Source organism: Oncorhynchus gorbuscha, linkage group LG10 (genome assembly GCF_021184085.1).
Source record: "Oncorhynchus gorbuscha isolate QuinsamMale2020 ecotype Even-year linkage group LG10, OgorEven_v1.0, whole genome shotgun sequence".
In the NCBI taxonomy this organism is placed as follows: Eukaryota; Metazoa; Chordata; class Actinopteri; order Salmoniformes; family Salmonidae; genus Oncorhynchus; species Oncorhynchus gorbuscha.
In genome coordinates, this window is record NC_060182.1 from 59,365,887 (window position 1) to 59,390,049 (window position 24,163).

At 43.3% G+C, this 24,163-nt stretch overlaps 1 protein-coding gene across 2 annotated transcripts in view; it reads left to right on the forward strand.

Annotated features, from left to right (window-relative positions):
- rnf144aa (ring finger protein 144aa) overlaps positions 1-24,163 on the forward strand; it is a 48,503-nt gene continuing 24,340 nt past the window's right edge. The window contains exons 1-2 of one of the 2 annotated variants that reach the window (XM_046366492.1): positions 1-218; positions 472-663. The gene's annotated coding sequence lies outside the window, so the exon portion shown is untranslated. Of the gene's footprint in view, positions 219-471; positions 664-9,947; positions 10,037-24,163 lie in introns of those variants that run through there. The other variant, XM_046366493.1, reaches the window with a different exon arrangement.

Here is a 24,163-nt window from a genome sequence, read left to right on the forward strand (position 1 = left end):
ACAGACATTTACTGTCATTCCAGTGTGTCGGCCGCGAAAATCTCGAAGACAACAATTAGCTTTTTGGCAATAATCTAATACAGTTTAGTGATAGGTATGAGGTTAGCAGTGTGGTTATTGTTAGGTTCAAAATCATATTTTTAGAATATAAATTGTAGAATTGGGCGGGGTTTATGGCTTTGGTAACGATTTGTGTAGTGCTGCAGGGCATTTTCAAGGTAGGCACATCACCTTGTGACATTCACAATATTATGTGCAGAGATAGGCTCGGTTTGTGTTATGTGAGCAAACGGTTTCGAGGCGGGTAAGGAGGACGTACTGGACGTTGCAAATGAGTCCTCAGTATTTTCCCCATGCAGCTACTATACTGTAGCTGTCAGTCGATAGAGCTTGTCATCTGTGGTGCCGCTTTCGTTACCCACATAACGGTACTCGTTGGTTGCATTGAATATCACATTCGTTCCTTTCCAGGTGATACGCGGTCAAATCTTTCAGATACCTTCATGGATTTATTTAGAATGTCAGTCACCACCAAAAACGATACTCTGTAACCTGCCTTTCAAGCCACCGACATCTTTCCAGGAGATAACCATTGAAGTTCTGCTTTCATCGCCCCTGAAGTAATTTCCTGACCAAGAAGACTGCGCTGTCACAAAAGGCCAGGTAATATTGGTTTATTTCCAACATGTGCACCGAGATGTAATGTTCACACGACAGTTCTGCCTGCGCGGTTTTTCTCGTACAGGCGAGGCTACGCTGTTTTTGTAACATTAACTTGTAATAAATAACGGCTTACATTGTCATCGCAATTCCAGCTGAAATATCCCTCACCTTTTACACTGTACAGGTAGATTAAAGTAGCATCCCACTGGGCAAAAACTGCTTGAATCAACGTTGTTTCCAGGTCATTTCATTGATGACGTTGAATCAACGTGGAAGACTGATTTGATTTCCAAAAAGTCATCAACAACTCCAATGACGTGGTACATTTTTGTTGTTGTTGAATTCACACTAGTTGACAACAAAACTAGACGTTGAATTGACATATGTGCCCAGTGGGATACTCTTGGTGCAGTAAAATAGTGTTGCAGCCTATTGTAGTCCTTTTTTGTTATAAAATCAGGCCTATTGAAAATGAACTGAGAGGGTGCCAACATTAGGATTGGCTTTTGTTCTGCAATGACCTGTTGTTTAGGAAGCTCTTTTGCATTTGGCATTTGCTAGTCTTGTCTATACTCTGAGCTCTCCAATTCATTTAGCCAAGACTCTACTCTATATGTTGATCCACTCAGGTGGTGACAACTGTTATGATTTTACGAGCTGCTGCTCTCTGTTGTTGACACTGCAGCCACATTATCATTATCCAAGCACAGCGCTCCTCAGCAACCATGAGATCGATACAGTGCTGATATCCGATAGGCTGCTAGTTTTTGTTGAATATGATGCACAGCTAGTTGAACGTACGTACGCCCCACCTTAAAACATTTTTTTGAGTCTAATATCCCCCTGGGTTATTGTTCTAGTGAGTGTCATCACCCAGAATAAGGTAACATGAAATGCTATATAGTGATACTATAAAAATGAATATCAAAGATTCTAGATAAAGTTAATCCGTGATATTCTTCAAGGTAAACATATTGAAACACAAAAGACCATTGATGACACAGTAACACCGCAGAGGTTCATTTCAATATTAATCTCAACCTGTGTTGTTTAGACTTTGTGGGCACCAAAATGTCCTATTGTGCCTTGCCATGGCATTTCCATTCAAATGTACAATATCTAACTTTTTGGACTACCTGACCAAATTCACATAGAAATATGAGTTATAGATCTTTCATTCCTTTTGAAAGCAAGTCTAAGAAGAGGTACAGTGCCTTGCGAAAGTATTCGGCCCCCTTGAACTGTGCGACCTTTTGCCACATTTCAGGCTTCAAACATAAAGATATAAAACTGTATTTTTTTGTGAAGAATCGACAACAAGTGGGACACAATCATGAAGTGGAACGACATTTATTGGATATTTCAAACTTTTTTAACAAATCAAAAACTGAAAAATTGGGCATGCAAAATTATTCAGCCCCCTTAAGTTAATACTTTGTAGCGCCACCTTTGGCTGCGATTACAGGTGTAAGTCGCTTGGGGTATGTCTCTATCAGTTTTGCACATCGAGAGACTGACATTTTTTCCCATTCCTCCTTGCAAAACAGCTCGAGCTCAGTGAGGTTGGATGGAGAGCATTTGTGAACAGCAGTTTTCAGTTCTTTCCACAGATTCTCAATTGGATTCAGGTCTGGACTTTGACTTGGCCATTCTAACACCTGGATATGTTTATTTTTGAACCATTCCATTGTAGATTTTGCTTTATGTTTTGGATCATTGTCTTGTTGGAAGACAAATCTCCGTCCCAGTCTCAGTTCTTTTGCAGACTCCATCAGGTTTTCTTCCAGAATGGTCCTGTATTTGGCTCCATCCATCTTCCCATCAATTTGAACCATCTTCCCTGTCCCTGCCGAGGAAAAGCAGGCCCAAACCATGATGCTGCCACCACCATGTTTGACAGTGGGGATGGTGTGTTCAGGGTGATGAGCTGTGTTGCTTTTACGCCAAACACAACCTTTTGCATTGTTGCCAAAAAGTTAAATTTTGGTTTCATCTGACCAGAGCACCTTCTTCTACATGTTTGGTGTGTCTCCCAGGTGGCTTGTGGCAAACTTTGAACAACACTTTTTATGGATATCTTTAAGAAATGGCTTTCTTCTTGCCACTCTTCCATAAAGGCCAGATTTGTGCAATATACGACTGATTGTTGTCCAATGGACAGAGTCTCCCACCTCAGCTGTAGATCTCTGCAGTTCATCCAGGGTGATCATGGGTGTCTTGGCTGCATCTCTGATCAGTCTTCTCCTTGTATGAGCTGAAAGTTTAGAGGGACGTCCAGGTCTTGGTAGATTTTCAGTGGTCTGATATTCCTTCCATTTCAATATTATTGCTTGCGCAGTGCTCCTTGGGATGTTTAAAGCTTGGGAAATCTTTTTGTATCCAAATCCGGCTTTAAACTTCTTCACAACAGTATCTCGGACCTGCCTGGTATGTTCCTTGTTCTTCATGATGCTCTCTGCGCTTTTAATGGACCTCTGAGACTATCACAGTGCAGGTGCATTTATACGGAGTCTTGATTACACACAGGTGGATTGTATTTATCATCATTAGTCATTTAGGTCAACATTGGATCATTCAGAGATCCTCACTGAAATTCTGGAGAGATTTTGCTGCACTGAAAGTAAAGGGGCTGAATTATTTTGCATGCCCAATTTTTCAGTTTTTGATTTGTTAAAAAAGTTTGAAATATCAAATAAATGTCGTTCCACTTCATGATTGTGTCCCACTTGTTGTTGATTCTTCACAACAAAATATGGTTTTATATCTTTATGTTTGAAGCCTGAAATGTGGCAAAAGGTCGCAAAGTTCAAGGGGGCCGAATACTTTCACAAGGCACTGTAGATCTGTTTTGTGTGTCATTTCTATGCTTCATGTTTAGAAGTTAAATATTTGCATCTTTTTCTCTCAGGTTTTGTAGACCAGCTTCAAGCAGCTGAATATACATTATTTTTGTTTATGGAAAATATATTTTACAGTGGTTTAGTTTAGATGGTACAATGGTACGCAATGACTGCTTGTTTTGTCACAGAAACGGAAATTAGGCAAACTATTAGAATTTTAGCAACCAGGAAATAGTGGTGTGATTTATGCATAGTGCATCTTTAAAATCAGCTAGATAACCTCAGTGGTCAAGATTAGGCCTAGACATGAAATCCTGCTACTGAACAAAAAGCATGTCTGCACAGTCACAGTCGAGGCTGAGAACACATTCTTATACTGTACATGCCCATTTCTCTCTCACCGGCACTGCTCTTATCTGGCCCAATGCTCTACAATTGATTATGTTTCCCTTAAATGATTCTGTGTTGTATCAAACACTTCAAAGGCTAAGTAAATACAGCCTCGCAGACAGGCGTGCAAGGTGATGGAGTTTCTATTTTTCTTATTCCTAGTCGAATGAGGCAGGCATTCCCATTAGGGAACAAAACACATCCAACTCCCAAGGCCAAAGGTTTTTCTCATTAAGAAAAATGATTGTTCTGAGAAGAATGGTTGGGGTGTGGGGGGAGGGTGGACCTGGATTTGCATGAGAGGAAGATGGATGTGTTTTTCAATGGATGCGATATGCTGGTTATGAGAGGCAGGCTGAGAACCCACTGTACCTGCCAGACTCTTGGGAACACAGTCAACATTGCACTCCCCAATCCCTCAGAACTGTGAGTCCTGCCTCAAGCATCCACCTCTACCAGCAGAAAGCCCAGGTGAATGATGCTGACTGACTGCAGCCTTGTGTATTCCTTTTCATTTAAACAGGCACTGCATGTGTACCTGGGTGTGGTGGTGTGTGTTATGTTGGCTTCAAACAGCACAAGCCTCCTTTTCAGTAGTAAAGTACATGGGCATTTCGCAATGTGCGTCCAAGCATTTCATGGCCGTTGACCTTGGCTTGGCATGTAAACGTGAACAGCTGTCGTTTTTAGAAGACTTGTGAATGATGACGTAAATTTCCATGTGAAAGGACCCATGAGCACCAACATGAAGTTTAAAGGAACATATCACAGTTAGTGTCAAATCAAAGCTAAGAGTCTATCTGTTGGTGAAATTAAGGCATAGATCCGTTTTTCAACCAATTGTCATCCTAAACATTTTGAATAAGCAGCTTTGATTTCTTGTCACACAGACGAAAAAGGGGTCTTTAAAAAAAACATCTACTAGAAAACGTCTAAAAAGGTGTAAGAAATCAAAACGCAATCAGTCATGTTTAAGTAAAGCCCCCTGCCAACTAATATCAACATGTTATATTTAGTTTTGCAGAAATGATTTGCCTGCTGTAAATGTAACAAATATTTCACTAACTGTTTAGTAGTCTTGTGGCTTGGGCGTAGAAGCTGTTCAGAGACCTTTAGGACCTGGGGGCCAATAGCAATATTATTCCCTGCCACCTGTGGGGGAAGAGGCGTTGTCATGCCTTCTTCACGACTCTGGTGTGTGTGAGTACCATGATAATTCCTTAGTGATGTGGACACCGAAGAACTTGAGGCTCTCGTCCCGATCCACTACAGGCCCGTCGGCGTGGATGGAGGCGTGCTCAGCCCTCTGTTTCCTGTAGTCCACGATCAGCTCCTTTGTCTTGCTGACATTGAGGGAGAGGTTAGCACCACACTGCCAGGTCACTGACCTCCTCTCTGTAGGCTGTCTCATCGTCATCGGTGGTCAGGCCAACCACCATCGTGTCGTCGGTAAACTTAATGATGGTGTTAGAGTCGTGCGCGGCCATGCAGTCATGGGTGGCCTCCGTGTTGAGGGTTAGTGTGGCGAATAGGTTGTTTTCCTACTCTCACCACCTAGGGTGGTCCAGGATTTAGTTGCAGATGTAGGTGTTCAGTCCCAGGGGTCCAGATTGAGTCAGTTGAACACTGAGCTATAGTCAATGAACAGCATTCTCACGTAGGTGTTCCTCTTGTCCAGGTGGGAGAGGGATGTATGGAGTTGAATAGAGATTGCGTCGTTTGTAGATCTGTTGGGGCGGTATGCAAATTGGAGTTTTTGGAAAACGCGGTCGACCTAAAAAACTGCCCGAGATTTTTCTGTCTTTCTGTTACCGAACTTTATCTGCACTGTTCCTCAAGTGGCAATTGTTAAAAGTATTTGCTTGAAATACTGGAATGCATGACGGCATGCATTCCAGAAATGTGACACACGTTCAGTTTAAACAGAAGCATTTACCGGCTAATAAATGCCTAATTACCTTCCGATGTTCATTACCAGGGCCTAAAACTGAGTTTTTGTGTGTTGTGTTGCTACACAAGGTGGGATATAATGTTAGGATGTGTATTTCTTTATGCATTCCCAGACATGAAACATGAAACAAAATGGAAGACATTGCTACTGCAGCAATTATTTTGCTAATAGTCACAACTTGCACGTGACTGCTTATACTTGAGTTTTGACAGTTAAAAAAAGAAAGAAAGAAATGTTTGCACTGTAGACCACCCTGCAACATGGCTGGTGAATTAGACATTCTTACATTCATGCTAACCTCTCACCATTAGCAATAACAGGAGGTTAGCACTTTTTGAGCAGGGCCTAATTTTAGGCCATTATCTTGTAAACGCTTTTAGGCCGGCTGGGAGAGAAAGTTAGAGGCATAACTATCACACCCCCCAAAAAAATGCTAACCTTATTAGCATTTTTGTTATTGTTATTGGTAATGGTGAGAGGTTAGCATGTTTTGGCGGTATTATCTTTGCCTCTGTAACTTTCTCACTCATCACTATTCACAATTCATTCATGATTATTCATAATCATTGTAGGATCCACATTTAATGTGGAAGTGTTAAACATATTCTGTTCTTATCTACAATGAAAGTTACTCCAAAATGACCCTACATTATTTACCATTAATTTCTATTGGGCACAACATAATCTGAAACACAACCAAAACAAACCACAAATATATCCAACAAGTTTGTAGAGTCACAAGCTAGATGTAGTCAGTCACAAGCTAGATGTAGTCAGTCACAAGCTAGATGTAGTCAGTCACTAGCTAGATGCAGTCAGTCACTAGCTAGATGCAGTCAGTCACTAGCTAGATGCAGTCAGTCACTAGCTAGATGCAGTCAGTCACAAGCTAGATGCAGTCAGTCACAAGCTAGATGCAGTCAGTCACAAGCTAGATGCAGTCAGTCACAAGCTAGTTTGTAAGTCGCTCTGGATAAGAGCGTCTGCTAAATTACTTAAATGTAAATGTAGATGTAGTCAGTCACAAGCTAGATGTAGTCAGTCACAAGCTAGATGTAGTCAGTCACATGCTAGGAATATACGACCAAAAACTTTTGACTACTTTAATACACCAGAAGTGACTTTGTCCAAATATTTATGACACCTTCAAATGGGGGACTAGATTCATGAAGTGCTTTCATTTCAAACGGTAAAACAGATATGTATGAAAATACCTTAAAATAAAAGGTGACATTCTGTACTGTCACCTCATTTGACACATTGGAGCTCAAATCCAAAATACTGGGGTATAAACCCAAATCAAAAGATCGAGCTTTAGTGTCCAAATAAATACGTAGTGGAGTGTACACTTACACTGCTGCGGTGGAGTTTAAAGTAGTAGTACACCCTTACAATGGATACACACTTCACACATTTTCAGGAGAACTACAAACCTGAACCTTTCGAAAATGATGCCCCTTATGCCTGGGCTTTGATTCGTGTGCGATGTTTAAAGGAAAAGGAAAAAGGCTTGCTCGGTAGGCTACGATAAAGGACCGTTAGAGTGAGCAGTATATATGCTTTGATCAGGTAAATGATTGCCTTAGTCGTAACAGCGCTTAGAGCCCACACTCCCTCCCTATTAAGTCAGTCACCATGGTGTTTTGTCTCTCCCTTTTTTTGACATGGTAAGTCAGAGACCTTGCTCTTTTGAGTGTTCCTTACTTGAAGCGAGTGTATTCTGTCTATCTACAGGCTCAATTGTGTTTCCTTAGGTACGTTTCACTTCCTCTCCCTTCTCCAGCCCTCCGTGTTTCAGTCAGTTTTTTTTCTTCCGTTTGGTGCCGAATGATTATGACCCAGGCCGTTAAGTCAGTCTGCGGGCGACACCAGAGAGGGCCCCGCAGAACTAGTCTGGGCAAAGGGGGAGATGAGAAGTACAATGTGCTGGTTCATCATTTTGTCCCGGACTTGGATTCTGAAATAGGGTGTGGGGAGATGTGAGCCAAAATGCTGCGTAAGGCTGTCTAGCCCCATAGTGAGAGAGTTAAGGAGAAGTACATTTTTATCAATGTCAGACAACAGCAAATGTGTTTTCACAGACTAGGGGAGCATGTTTAGCAGCATTGTATTTACCAGTATGTCATAAAGGCCTTTCAGTATGTACAACATTATCAATAGAGCGAGCATCCGTTTTAATGGACAATAGTATGCAAATAGAGATTGCATTCCATCTGAAAGACCTTTTACTCTGCTGTTGCATTTACTGTGTGGTGAACTGCTAGGTTGTTGTTGGGATGGCCCGGTGTGGCCTTGCTGGAGCTCATTCAAGCCACGTGGAAGGGTTATAAGCAGGATGGATTGGGGGGGTGGCGGCTCAGTGAGACTCAGTGCCCACTCAGTCAGTCTTCCCACTTGATTATCCGTGAAGTGCTGTGTTGGGAGAATCAGAGAGTGCCGTAAACGTGTCAGTCCCGTGGTACGGCTGCCGGGATGACACAAAGGACGTCTTTTATCTGTAACTTAAAGAGAGCTTTCACTGTCACTGCATATTTTTTTTAAATGGTTAGAAGTTTTGAAATTCCTGTCGATTTACCAAACTGCATTACGCATGAGAAAATAACCCTGTGCCATGTCCTTTGGATTAAACTGTCTCTGTCTCTCCCCCTCCCCCTGTCTCTCCCCCTCCCCTCCTGTCTCTCCCCCTCCCCTCTGTCTCTCCTCCCCCTGTCTCCCCCTGTCTCCCCTCCTGTGTGTCATTCAATTTAAGGGCTTTATTGGCATGGGAAACATATGTTAACATTGCCAAAGCAAGTGAAGTAGATAATTAACACAATAATCTCTCTGTTTCTCTCTCTATATCTGTGTCTCTCTCCCTCTGTTTCTGTCTCTTTTTCCTCTCTCTAACTCTTTCTCTGTTTCTCTCTTTTTCCTCTCCCTCTTTCTCTGTTTCTCTCTTTTTCTCTCTCTCTCTCTCGCTGTGTGTGTCTGTCTCTCTCACACACAGTCACACTCTCTCTCTTTGTCTCTGTCTCTCTCTGTTTCTCCTTGTCTCTCTCTCACTATATATATCTGTCGCTCTCTGTTTCTCTCTCGCTCTCTCTCTGTTTCTCTTTGTCTCTGTTTTTGTCTCTGTGTGTATCTATACATATGTCTCTCTCTCTCTTATTCCCACTTTATCTGCACCTCTCTGTCTCCCCCCTATATATCTCTCTCTGTGGTAAAATGGCATGGTGTCCCGCCTGCCCAGGCACTTGTGGAATGCAGGTGCTGATGATGTAACTGTCTCGGTCTCTGAGTCCAGTTAGGATGAGAGCCTCCCTCTTGGGAGCCGCTGAAAGGAAATATTAAACGATTTTGAATGTTATATTGGTTTGTTTTATTTTGTCCATCGCTCAGAGATTCATGTTTTTCATATGTTCATGTGTATCTGAACTATTCACCGTTCAAGCAGGCAGAAATGGTTCCGGTGTGACGAGTTTTACAGAATGACGGCACAAACAGCATTAACTGTCATTCTGTTACCCAACTTTGCATCTGCACTGTTCTTCAAGTAAATGTGTTTCTGTGAAATGTTCAGTGGAAATTGTTAATAGTAGTTATTGTGCATAGATGTGTGTGGTTTGTTTTACTTGGCAATCATTTGCTTTTTGTTTGAAATACATTTTAAAGTGAAAAGAATAAGGGTGTCATGTCTGGCAAAACAGTAATGGTGTGGACAATCTGCTGTACCATTTATGCCCTGTTTTTTTTGGTGCAATGGGAGAGAATGCACGCAATCTGCTTTAGTGTTGACATTGGTGTTAGAATGAGTTAGATTTGACCTCCACTTTCATCTCAAATGTGGAGGTTCTGACTTAGCTGGACCAAGTATGTTTAGGTTTTACATTTCCATTCTATATTTCAGTACATTTTGTCTTCACACATATATGGTATGTTATCTTGAATGATGCTTTTATGTATTTTTACCCTTGTAGATCCGGTCTCATCCAGCTCTTGTCCCTAGCATCAACATGTGGCCTAGCGTAGCTGTGGTGTATTGGCTCTTCCAGCTGCTGTGTGTGTGTGCGTGCGTGCGTCCGTCCCAGGGCTCTAGGAGAGTGTGAATCGGCTGACGTCTGTGAGGGCGTTGAGGACACGGAGTCTGGAGGCAAAGGGGAAGCAAGGCCAGTCACACGCTGGATCCTCTGGTCCGTGGAGTGTGTGCAGTACTGTGAGTGAGCTTCTGTGTGTGAGAGCATTGAGCGCTGTGTGTGAACATACTATGTGCTAGCCGGTGTGGGTGATGACCGACAAGGCACGCACAAGTCAACACAACGGGGGTGAGTAGGCACTCGGGGCAGAAGCATTGTGACTGTGCCCACAGGGTTAAATGTGCATTAAGAACGAGTTAGCAGTTATGGCAGGCTCTCTGATTGAGTCATGTAATGGAAAACAACATCTGGTTACAAAAGGCCCCCCAAAAGAAAGGAAGTGAACCTATTTTGTATACATGTACTTAGAATGTATCCTTGTGGAGTGTTTTTGAAAGGATTTGAAAATGCGGTCACGTCTCCTGACATTACAGTGAAGTTATACACCGTTGAAGTCAGAAGTTTACATACACTGAGGTTGGAGTCGTTAAAATTCGTTTTTCAACCACTCCACAAATTTCTTGTCAACGAACTATAGTTTTGGCAAGTTGGTTTGGACATCTACTTTGTGCATGACAATAGTAATTTTTCAGACAATTGTTTACAGACATATCATTTCACTTATAATTCACTGTATCACAATTCCAGTGGGTCAGATGTTTATATACACTAAGTTGACTGTGCCTTTAAACAGCTTGGAGAATTCCAGAAAATGTCATGGCTTTAGAAGCTTCTGACAGGCCAATTGACATCATTTGAGTCGAGGTGTACCTGTGGATGTATTTCAAGGCCTACCTTCAAACTCAGTGCCTCTTTGCTTGACATCATAGGAAAATCAAAAGAAATCAGCTAAGACCTCAGAAAAAAAATTGTTGACCTCCACAAGTCTGGTTCATCCTTGGGAGCAATTTCCAAATGCCTGAAGGTACCACGTTCATCTGTACAAACAATAGTGTGCAAGTATAAACACCATGGGACCACGCAGCCGTCATACCGCTCAGGAAGGAGACTCCATCTGTCTCCTAGAGATTAACGTACTTTGGTGCAAGAAGTGCAAATCAATCCCAGAACAACAGCAAAGGACCTTGTGAAGATGATGGGAGTAAACCGTTACAAAAGTATCTATATCCACAGTAAAACAAGTCCCATATCGACTTAACCTGAAAGGCCTCTTGGCAAGGAAGAAGCCACTGTTCCAAAACCGCCATAAAAAAGCCAGATGACGGTTTTGCAACTTCAGATGGTGACAAAGATCGTACTTTTTAGAGAAATGTCCTCCAGTCTGATGAAACAAAAATAGAACTGTTTGGCCATAATGACCATCGTTATGTTTGGAGGAAAAGAGGTGATGCTTGCAAGCCGAAGAACACCATCCCAACCGTGAAGAATGGGGGTAGCAGCATCATGTTGTGGGGGTGCTTTGCTCCTGGGGGGACTGGTGCTCTTCACAAAATAGATGGCATCATGAGGAGGGGAATTATGTGGATATAGTGAAGCAACATCTTAAGACATCATTCAGGAAGTTAAAGCCTGGTCGCAAATTGGTCTTCCAAATGGCCATCACAAAGTCCTGACCTCAATCCTATAGAAAATTTGTGGGCAGAACTGAAAAAGCGTGTGCAAGCAAGGAGGCCTACAAACCTGACTCAGTTACACCAGCTCTGTCAGGAGGAATGGGCCAAAATTCACCCAACTTATTGTCGGAAGCTTGTGGACGGCTACCTGACACGTTTTACCCAAGTTACACAATTTAAAGGCAATGCTACCAAATCCTCATGGAGTGTATGTAAAACTTCTGACCCACTGGGAATGTGATGAAAGAAATAAAAAATGAAATAAATCATTCTCTCTACTATTATTCTGACATTTCACATTCTTAAAATAAAGTGAAAGTGAAAGAAAGGGAAATGTCAGGAATTGTGAAAACTGAGTTTAAATGTATTTGGCTAAGGTGTATGTAAACTTCCGACATCATCTGTGTTCTATCTACCTACCTTTAATATTTTGAACCGGAATTACACTATAAAGCACTTTCTCTGTCTGATGACTGTGAATATATTGTGATGTGACTTGAGCCGTTATAAGAAGTCGAGCACAGAGAGGCGTGAGAGACAACAGATTGTGGACACATTCAACCCGGGGCCTTTGCTCTCTGTGTCTGTCAATAAGGATATGCACGTTGGAGCGCACACGTCGTCTCCTCTTAGCTTTTCAGACATTCATATTTGCCAAGAGGCTTTTTTGGGGGGAGAGGACATCTCCTCTAGCTGCTCTGCACTCCGTTTTTTAAAGATTGTGGCAAAACTGATTTTATTTATCCTGATGCAGTTTAGCAAGACACAAATGTTGCCTTCTCTGGTTTGTTTCTAAGATCTCATTATTCACTGTGGCAGTTTGTCCTCTGTGTAACGGCGTTCGTCTGTTGAAGAAAGAGAGTCGGACCGAAATGCAGCGTGTAGGTTACTCATGACTTTAATGAAAGAATCGCGGTACATGAAATAACTGAAACTAAATACAAAAACAACAGAACGGAACGTGAAACTAATTACAGCCTATCTGGTGAATACTACACAAAGACAGGAACAAACACCCATGAAATACAAAGCGAAACTCAGGCTGCCTAAATACGGTTCCCAATCAGGGACAACAATAAGCACCTGACTCTAATTGAGAATCGCCTCAGGCAGCCAAGCCTATACAACACCCCTAATTAGCCGCGATCCCAAAAACTACAAAACCCAATATGGCAATACGGCAGCTCGGGACAGAGGGGCAGCTCGGTACCGAGGGGAAGCCCAGTACTGAGAGGAAGCTCAGGCAGGTAGTAGGCTCCGGTAAATCCTGGCTGGCTGGCGGAACTGGAAGAGTCAGGTTGTCTGGCAGATCTGGAAGAGTCAGGTTGTCTGGCAGATCTGGAAGAGACTGGTTGTCTGGCAGATCTGGAAGAGACTGGTTGTCTGGCGGTGCTGGGCAGACTGGGAGCACTGGCGGCGCTGGGCAGACTGGGAGCACTGGTGGCGCTGGGCAGACTGGGAGCACTGGCGGCGCTGGGCAGACTGGGAGCACTGGCGGCGCTGGGCAGACTGGGAGCACTGGCGGCGTTGAGCAGACTGGGAGCACTGGCGGCGCTGGGCAGACTGGAGACTCCGGCAACGCAGGAGGGAGAGGAGAAAGGCTCTGGCTGCGCTAAACAGGCGGGAGACTCCGACAGCGCAGGAGAGGAGAAAAGCGCTGGCTGCGCTGAACAGGCGAGGCGCACTGGAGGCCTGGTGCGTGGTGCTGGAACTGGTGGTACTAGATCGAGGACACGCACAGGAAGCCTGGTGCGGGGAGCTGCTACCGGAGGACTGGTGTGTAGAGGTGGCTCTGGATAGACCGGACCGTGCAGGCGCACTGGAGCTCTTGAGCACCGAGCCTGCCCAAGCTTACCTGGCTCGATGCCCACTCTAGCCCGGCCAATAGGAAGGGCTGGTATGTGCCGCACCTGGCTCTGCACCCGCACTGGAAACACCGTGCGCTCCATAGCATAACACGGTGCCTGCCCGGTCTCTCTAGCCCAACGGTGAGCACAGGGAGTTTGCACAGGTCTCCTACCTGGCATAACTATTCTCCCTTCTAGCCCCCCCAATCATTTTTTGGGGCTGCTTTTCTGGCTTCCAACCACGTCGCCGTGCTGCCTCCTCATACCAGCGCCTCTCCGCTTTAGCCGCATCTATTTCTTCCTTGGGACGGCGATATTCTCCAGGCTGAGCCCAAGGTCCTTTACCGTCTAATTCCTCCTCCCATGTCCAATTCTCCAAGTGGTGCAGCCTCTCCCACTGCAACTGCTCTTCACGATTAACAGGGAGAGTTGGCTCAGGTCTGAACCCTGACTCAGCCACTCTCTCTCTGCGCCTCCCCAATAAATAATTGGGGGTTACCGGTTTTCGCTCTGCGTCGCCGTGTTTCCTTTTTGACTCCATTAGCCTGTAGCCCTCTTCGCACTGTTGAAGCGAATCCCAGGCGGGCGCCTGCACTCTCTCTGGGTCGGCCGCCCACCTGTCGATTTCTTCCCACGTCGTATACTCCATGCCTTTACCTTCCATAACGTCCTCCTTTAGCTCCTACCAGTTATCAACGTCATTGCCAGTTAAACACTCTGCTCGGTCTGTGAGAGGTGGGTGTTTCTGTAACGCGTTCATCTGTTGAAGAGAGTCGGACCGAAATGCAGCGTGTAGGTTACTCATGACTTTAATGAAAGAATTGCGGTACATGAAATAACTGAAACTAAATACAAAAACAACAGAACGGAACGTGAAACTAATTACAGCCTATCTGGTGACTATTACACAAAGACAGGAACAAACACCCATGAAATACAAAGCGAAACTCAGGCTGCCTAAATACGGTTCCCAATCAGAGATAACGATAAGCACCTGACTCTAATTGAGAATCGCCTCAGGCAGCCAAGCCTATACAACACCCCTAATTAGCCGCGATCCCAAATACTACAAACCCCAATATGAAAACAACATATAAACCCATGTCACACCCTGGCCTACCCAAACATATAACAAAAACACAAAATACAATGACCAAGGCGTGACACTCTGTGGAAAGACGGCACAGCAAATGCTTTCTTCTCTCTCGCGCTCTCTCTGTATGTGCGTGTAAGGCTCAAGTCATGCCCCCTTGAGATTACACCTCTGTTCAGTTGTCATTTGGCTGTGTTTGAGAAGTGGATAATCTATTTGTCTACTAATTGTCATGTCACCGATTTTGCTTTCAAAACAGAAACTGACAATGTTCATACGGTTAAAAGGTGCACACCACCTTTTCTCCTGGACTTTGCTGTTGGGGAACAGTCTCAGAAGGATTGGAGTTTCGTCGGAAATTGTAGACAGGGGACAAACAGACCCACGTGTTTATCAAAATTGATATATCGATGGGGATTAAACGGTAAACGGACTTTACTTTACTTGACACCCAGCTCCACAACATGTTATGACATGGTCATGACCATGTATGTCATAACAGCTGACATAAGCTGTTATAATAAGGTCATAACACTATCATGACACATACAGTATATTTACACCTGTTGCATTACTTTATGGCTGGTTATGCGACCTACTGTACATAAGTGTTAAAACCCACAAAACCTACTACACAAGGCAAAACATTCCATTACACCATAGTAGAGGTCGACCGGCTATGATTTTTCAACGCCGATACTGATACCGATTATTGGAGGACCAATAAAGCTGATACCGATTTAATCGTCCGATTTAAAAATACATAAAAAAACTTATATATATATATTTGTAATAATGACAATTACAACAATACTGAATTAACACTTATTTGAACTTAATATAAAACATCAATAAAATCAATTTGGCCTCAAATAAATAAACATGTTCAATTTGGTTTAAATAATGCAAAAACAAAGTGTTGGAGAAGAAAGTAATATGTGCCATGTAAAATATGTGCCATGTAAAAAAGCTAACTTTTAAGTTCCTTGCTCAGAACATCAGAACATATGAAAGTTGGTGGTTCCTTTTAACATGAGACTTCAATATTCCAAGGTAAGATGTTTTAGGTTGTAGTTAATATATTATTTATAGGACTATTTCTCTCTATACCATTTGTATTTCATATACCTTTGACTATTGGATGTTCTTATAGGCACTATAGTATTGCCAGTGTAACAGTATAGCTTCCGTCCCCCTCCTTGCCCCTACCTGGGCTCGAACCAGGAACACATGGACAACAGCCACACTCGAAGCATCGTTACCCAGCGCTCCACAAAAGTCACGGCCCTTGCAGCGCAACTACTCCAAATCTAAAAGCGAGTGACGTTTGAAACAGTATTAGCGCACACCCAGCTAACTAGCTAGCCATTTCACATTGGTTACACCAGCCATTAGGCTGATAGGCTTGAAGTCATAAACAGCGCTGTGCTTGCAAAGAGCTGCTGGCAAAACGCACAAAAGTGCTGTTTGAATGAATGATTACGGGCCTGCTGCTGCTCAGTCAGACTGCTCTATCAAATCGGACTTAATTATAACATAATAACACACAGACATACGAGCCTTTGGTCATTAATATGATCGAATCCGGGAAAATATAATTTCGAAAACAAAACGTTTATTATTTCAGTGAAATACGGAACCGTTCTGTATTTTATCTAACGGGTGGCATCCCTAAGTCTAAATATTTGTGTTACATTGCACAACCTTCAATGTATGTCATAATTACGTAAAATTCTGGCAAATTAGTTCGCAATGAGCCAAGCATCCCAAACTGTTGCATATACCCTGACTCTGCGTGCAATGAATGCAAAAGAAATGACACAATTTCACCTGGTTAATATTGCCTGCTAAACTGGATCAGTAGTTATAACTAATGATTATGATTGATTGTTTTTTATAAGATAAGTTTAATGCTAGCTAGCAATTTACCTTGGCCTCTGCTACATTTGCGTAATAGGCAGGCTACTCGTGGACTGCAATGGTTAGAGCGTTGGACTAGTTAACTGTGCGGTTGCAAGATTGGAACCCCTGAGCTGACAAGGTGAAAATCTGTCGTCCTGCCCCTGAACAATGCAGTTAACCCACAGTTCCTAGGCAGTCATTGAAAATAAGAATGTGTTCTTAACTGACCTGCCTAGTTTAATAAAAGGTATAAAAAATGTTTTTTTTTTTTTTAATAATAATCGGAAATCGGCGCCCAAAAATACTGATTTCCGATTGTAATGAAAACGCGAAATCGGCCCCAATTAATCGGCCATTCCGATTAATCAGTCGATCTCTACACCATAGCCTACATGTCAACAGTATGCTTGTATGTGCAGTTTACGTCGGAAGTTTACATACACCTTAGCCAAATACATTTGAACTCAGTTTTTCACAATTCCTGACATTTAATCTTAGTAAAAATTCCCTGTCTTAGGTCAGTTAGGATCACCACTTTATTTTAAGAATGTGAAATGTCAGAATAAGGCCCGTCTGAAGATGTGCTCCCATTGAGCACATCTGTAACCTGTTGGATCGGCGGGTGAGGGCTAGGGCCATTCCCCCCAGAAATGTCCGGGAACTTGCAGGTGCCTTGGTGGAAGAGTGGGGTAACATCTCACAGAAAGAACTGGCAAGTCTGGTTCAGCCCATGAGGTGGAGATGCGCTGCAGTGCTTTAACGCAGCTGGTGGCCACACCAGATACTAACTGTTTACTTTTGACCCCCCCCCCTTGTTCAGGGACACATTATTCTATTTCTGTTCGTCACATGTCTGTAGAACTTGTTCAGTTTATATCTGTTGAATCTTGTTATGTTCATACATGTTAAGTTTGCTGAAAATAAACTCAGTTGACAGTGAGAGGACGTTTCTTTTTTTGCTGAGTGACACAGGATGGTCATAATGCTTCTTGACAATGTTATTTAAAATATGAAAAAAAGATGACTAAATAATGTTTTATAACAATTTACTTAAGAAACAAACTTTCAAAAGAAAGGAAATTTCCTGGCAGGGAAATAACAAATTTGTATAAAAGTGGGTTTTGACACTTATGTAGATGTTTTAACCAGCCATAAAATAATGCAATTTGTCACAACCGGTGTAAATATATGGGTCAGTATTTTGACGTGGTTATTCCTGTGTCAAGTAAATAGTTACCGATTTTTAAACGCACTGACACGTCAACTACATGATTTTCCATTTTTATTTATTTAAATAGGCACGTCCGGTGCAAATGGAATAGATAACAGGTGGAAATTATAAGCAATTAGCAAGACACCCCCAATAAAGGAGTGGTTCTGCAGGTGATAACCACAGACCACTTCTCAGTTCCTATGCTTCCTGGCTGATGTTTTGGTCACTTTTGAATGCTGGCGGTGCTTTCACTCTAGTGGTAGCAGTAGACTGAGTCTACAACCCACACAAGTGGCTCAGGTAGTGCAGCTCATCCAGGATGGAAAATCAATGCGAGCTGTGGCAAGAAGATTTGCTGTGTCTGTCAGCATAGTGTCCAGAGCATGGAGGCGCTACCAGGAGACAGGCCAGTACATCAGGAGATGTGGAGGAGGCCGTAGGAGGGCAACAACCCAGCAGCAGGACCTCTGCCTTTGTGCAAGGAGGAGCAGGAGGAGCACTGCCAGAGCCCTGCAAAATTACCTCCAGCAGGCCACAAATGTGCATGTGTCTGCTCAAACGGTCAGAAACAGGCTCCGTGAGGGTGGTATGAGGGCCCGACGTCCACAGGTGGGGGTTGTGCTTACAGCCCAACACCATGCAGGACGTTTGGCCTTTGCCAGAGAACACCAAGATTGGCAAATTTGCCACTGGCGCCCTGTGCTCTTCACAGATGAAAGCAGGTTCACACTGAGCACATGTGACAGAGTCTGGAGACGCCGCTGAGAACGTTCTGCTGCCTGCAACATCCTCCAGCATGACCGGTTTGGCGGTGGGTCAGTCATGGTGTGGGGTGGCATTTCTTTGGGGGGCCGCACAGCCCTCCCTGTGCTTGCCAGAGGTAGCCTGACTGCCATTAGGTACCGAGATGAGATCCTCAGACCCCTTGTGAGACCATATGCTGGTGCGGTTGGCCCTGGGTTCCTCCTAATGCAAGACAATGCTAGACCTCATGTGGCTGGAGTGTGTCAGCAGTTCCTGCAAGAGGAAGGCATTGATGCTATGGACTGGCCCGCCCGTTCCCCAGACCTGAATCCAATTGAGCACATTTGGGACATCATGTCTCGCTCCATCCACCAACGCCACATTGCACCACAGACTGTCCAGGAGTTGGCGGATGCTTTAGTCCAGGTCTGGGAGGAGATCCCTCAGGAGACCATCCGGCACGTGGAGGCCACACACACTATTGAGCCTCATTTTGACTTGTTTTAAGGACATTACATCAAAGTTGGATCAGCCTGTAGTGTGGTTTTCCACTTTTAATTTTGAGTGTGACTCCAAATCCAGACCTCCATGGGTTGATACATTTGATTTTCATTGATCATTTTTGTGAGATTTTGTTGTCAGCACATTCAACTATGTAAAGAAAAAAAGTATTTTAATAAGAATATTTCATTCATTCAGATCTAGGATGTGTTATTTTAGTGTTCCCTTTATTTTTTGGAGCAGTGTATATTGATGTTCACAACAGGTCTATGCTAATTTGGTACGGAACATTTCCACCTCGTGTTTTATATTCCAGATGATGTCAATCATGAATTAGTAATGCCACACGTGTTTGAGTAAAAGCCAAGGCGAAAGTTGACTGGAGATTGTGAGAGGGCAATTGTGAGAACACATTTTGATCAATCATGGAAATAAAAGTGCTGTAAACAAATTGGCTCCCTATTTAAAAGAAGAATGCTGGAGTTTTGTTGCAGGTACAGCCAACTAGCGCAAAAATACTACTGCCAATATTGTCAATACGATGTATCGTCAAAAATAATATCTCGATATGTAACTTGATGTTTTCCCTCATCACTTGGCGGTACCTTAGAAAGAGCTGGTTGGATAGAATAATTGAATGTAAATGTATTTAATTATGCCCGTATTTAAATGCTAATTAATGTTATTTGTTCTGCAGCATATTAACAAAAAATATAACAAGGGCATATGTGGATTAAAAAGCTTGGCATATGTATTTTCAAAGAAGAACAAATTTGACATTCCATTGAATACCAGACGTTCTTCCAAAATGTCGGGATTCTCTTGTTTTTCTGTCTCATGCTTTGTGCTAGAGTATGCAGTATATTTGGTGGATTAAAAACAAAATTCTAAAAGAGTTGAGTATATTACTCCATTATCCAGCTGTTACATTTATCTGAACTCTATTTTGTACTTTTTTTTTGTTAATCCGTTTTCATGACCATTGCTACTCAGTGTGGACCAATGTCAGTGTGTTACTGTGTTTGGGTCGACACAATGAAGAAACTGTAGTAAGCCAGATCACTTTTTTTTCTTTCAAGCCAATTCGTCATTGTGGCTCTTCAAACGTTGCTTTGAAATGAGTCATCTCGTCTTAGGGTGACCTCGTCCTACTCAAAATCAAAACAACCCAGGCTTTTGTTTAGTCTGTGGTTGTCATTCTCTTTCGGGCTGTGTGAAGCCATTTAGAATTCTTTATGTCCAATGCTGTATGTGTACAGCATTCAAAATGCCTCTGTGGCAACAAGCTGACTGTTGTTGACATAGTAGTATGGATGAGTTCAAGACTAGCACTGACGTTAACAGTGCCTTCTAGCTTGTGTGTGTGCGCTTAGTAAGCCACAGGGAATGGGGGTGGGGGGGGGGATTTCAATCAGACACAGCAGATGAAAGATGGGTCTTGTCCCTGCCTCTGCGTTTTTGTGGATCGGAAAGGAATACATGGAGCCCCACTTAAAGCAGCACAAAATCTCATGAATATTTACGCTGATTCATTAAGCTCTACCTAAACCCTGGGTCGTTTGGCTAATGGCACATTAGGAGACTTATCAAGGTGTAGAAAGTGGACTGGGGCCTACGGCAGCATTCATTACCGCCACCCCTTTCCTCCTGCCATCCCTCCCTCCTCTCCTCAGAATTAGAGAAAGCAGCACAAGGCCTGCACTGGGATGGTGATGTGCCCAATAGGCATGAGAATGGTTGTGTCCTAGTTACCCAGACATGGCCACTGTCTGTCCATTGGCCTGTCTGAATGAATACCTCAATCCCAAACAGCACAACACTGTATATACCCTTCCATCAAATCTACAACTCTACATTTGGACGGTGGTCTGATGTGTACCTAACTCCTCCAGCTATGGAATAAATAGACCTCTACTGTCATACTCAACTAAGTTGGTTCAGTCCCCCCACCTCATCAAGGACAGAAAGCCAATTGCTCAATGTCTGGGCCCACCCGGTACTATACTACACTCTGCATGCATGTCATGTCAACTCCGAGATCCTCATTAAGGGAAAAAAGAGAGAAGCAAAAATAAAGGACCCCTGGATCCCTCTGGGCAATACATTTGGGTCAGTTGGCTGGGGCGGTGTGTGTGTGTGTGTGTGTGTGTGTGTGTGTGTGTGTGTGTGTGTGTGTGTGTGTGTGTGTGTGTGTGTGTGTGTGTGTGTGTGTGTGTGTGTGTGTGTGTGTGTGTGTGTGTGTGTGTGTGTGTGTGTGTGTGTGTGTGTGTGTGTGTGTGTGTGTGTGTGAGACATTAAGTATGCGGCTTGAAACATTTCAGTCACAGCATTTTCTTACGATAATGGCCAGGCCCAGCACATTCAAATGTATTATGCTGAATTCATATATCGCTATAGCAAAAACAGTGTTCTATTCTTTGAATTCTCTTATTGTTTTCATAATGTTCTGTGTTGAATAATGTGTGCCATTTGTGTGTGCCTTGAGCCTATGTTTAGAGGAGGGTGAGATGGGTCGAGGGATTGACTTACAACCACAGCACCTATTTTCCTCAATTCGCAAATCAGTGACCGCTTCAGGAATAATGAGAACGTCTATCTAAAGCCCAGCTGCATTTAGAACCGAAACTGTCACAGCGGTGTTACTGTCGCACATTGCAACGTGCACCTGCTCCTACCCACAGTCTTCCACTCCTTTTGAAACGGTGAAAGCATGACTTCCATGGCAACCAGAAGTTAATGAGTCGTCGTGTTCTTGGCACAGGGCCAGGGGTGACCTTTTTACAGAGACGGACAAATTAGGAGCAGGTTGACTCCACACCGAGTCCACCATATCGGCGGCCCTCAGACCAGCCTGACACACACACACACACACACACACACACACACACACACACACACACACACACACACACACACACACACACACACACACACACACACACACACACACACACACACACACACACACACACACACACACACACACACACACACACACACACACACACACACACACAGTCAAACATGCAGGCTGGATGGGAATAAGGCCTCTATGTTGTGGTGCATTTGATTGAATGCTATCCGGATTTGAGTTCATCTTTATCTGCTTGTACTGATGAACGAGTTAATATAGCATGGAGCACGGTAAGCACAAGTGGGATGCACCAGATCACCATCTGCAAATATACTGTGTCCTTTCTTTGGTTTGTGGTGCAACTTGTGGTTCCTGTCAAAATGTATTGCGGTTGATGTAGTTGAGCGACGATTCCGCATTTTCTTTTGGAGTACAACCAGGCTTGAAATGAAGAGACATGTTTCTCATGTCCCGTTGGGATTATGCTTTAAATCCCTGATCTCTGCATATAATACAACCCTTGGCAAAGACAATGAAATAGCATTGACTTGTCCTTTTTTGTCTGGCTTGCAAGATCAAGGATGTCGTACTCCGACTGCCTCTCAGAGGTGGCGTCGTTCCACTTCAACATGTCAACGCTGTTGTCGTCTCGTTCTCTTTTATGATTCCAAGAGATTGCAGTGAGTTGTTGTATCCTTTCCCTATTCCAATACCTTCTATACAATACAATATGTCATTTATGGCTATTTCAGTCTTATAAACGACAGGAAAACTCACAGGAAATGTTCACAGCCACACGTTGAAGTACATGCAGGCTTCAAATCCTCTGTTGGTTTAATTCGTTTGTAGATAGATGCACTGTCTGACTTCACAACTAGATAGACTCCCTCCCCTTGCTTGAAGGGCTTGCCCGCCAACAGAGGTATGTCTGTGCTCGTGTTGTACAATGTATGCCCAGTGAGAGCTACACAGCAAGGTGTCCCGGAAAACAGGCAGCGCTGCCGAAAACCAGGTGACCCGGGAGACTGAGGATATTGGCAGGTGGCCAGGACGAGACGTAAAAACTGGACACTAAGGATGAATTCTTAAAATGTTATTGAACCAGGAAAAAGTCAATTAAGAACAAATTCGTATTTACAATGACGGGAAGAGACAAAAGGACAAGAGCAGGGGGCTGAGAAATGAAAATACCTTTTTCCATGCTCGGTTTTAATTTGCAGGACTCGTAGCATAAAACAACCTTGAGATCTGAGCGTGTATATGTTTTCATTTTGAGCTAGAAGAGAAGATGGATAAAATGGTAGTTTTCCTAAAATGGCTTTATAAATAACGCTGTACCAGTGTTTGAGCCTGCGTGTTGCTAGGGATATCTACCTGACAGCACTGTGGAGATAAATGGTCGGTTACACATCTGATTGGTGACAAAACGAAGGGCTGCGTGATATAGAGACAAGAACCTTCAATGTAGAGCTTGTCGCTTGCACATGCTGTATGTAGTATCACTATATTCCAATAGAGATAAGTACAATGAATTAACTATTTTCTGGCGGCAAAGAAAGAACGAGCTTTGTGCCGGTAATAAAACCCAATACGCAGGCTTGCGTTTCTTGATAAGGTTCTCTACATGGGTGGTGAAGCTCAACTTGTCATCCACCCAAACTCCAAGATATATTTTTACGTTTTCCAATGTAGTAATTACATGGTTTTCAGTGTGTTTTAATATTGGAAAAGACCATACGTTTTGTTTTTAGAGGTATTCTGAACAGGCTTTAAATCATACAGATTCTGTTGAATGACATTAAAATGCTGCCTGAGCTTTTTCATAGGCCAAAGTCAAACTGCTGCCACTTGAATGGAGAACAGTGTCATCCTCATAAAAATGTACATCAGCTGTCTCACTCTTGTCTCCCAATGTTGATGATATAGATAATAATCAACAGGAGGCCTAAAATGTATCCTTGAGGCACCCACCTGCCTTAACACACTACGTTCGATTTGACAGGTAATTCACACAAACCACCCGGACGCTCGACCAGTATTCCCAACACACTTCAATCTCTGCACCAAGACCGTGTCAAACGCCTTTGACGTGTCCATGAAAACAGATACACGATGCAGCTTCCTGTCCAGGGCTCAGTCAACATCATTCAAATCCTTTTAAAGTTGCTGTGACAGTGCTGACCTGAAACCTGATTGTATACCACTCAAACTATTGTTTTCCTGGAGGTAGGCCCTGCTTATTGACTAGGGACTCCAATGCCTTTGCCAGGATAGACCACTTAGTTTGGCCGATTTTAGTTATTCAGTAGAGTGGGATCACTTCCTTTCAAAAGAGGTACAGTAGGGCAAATGCTGATTTCTACCACATGGGGATCTCATTCGATTCTATGGTAAAAGGTTAAAGATGTTCAGAATAGAGGTTTCCCAGTTTCCACCTGACGTCAACCCACAGTTGTTTAGGGAGCTGTGCATATGTTTT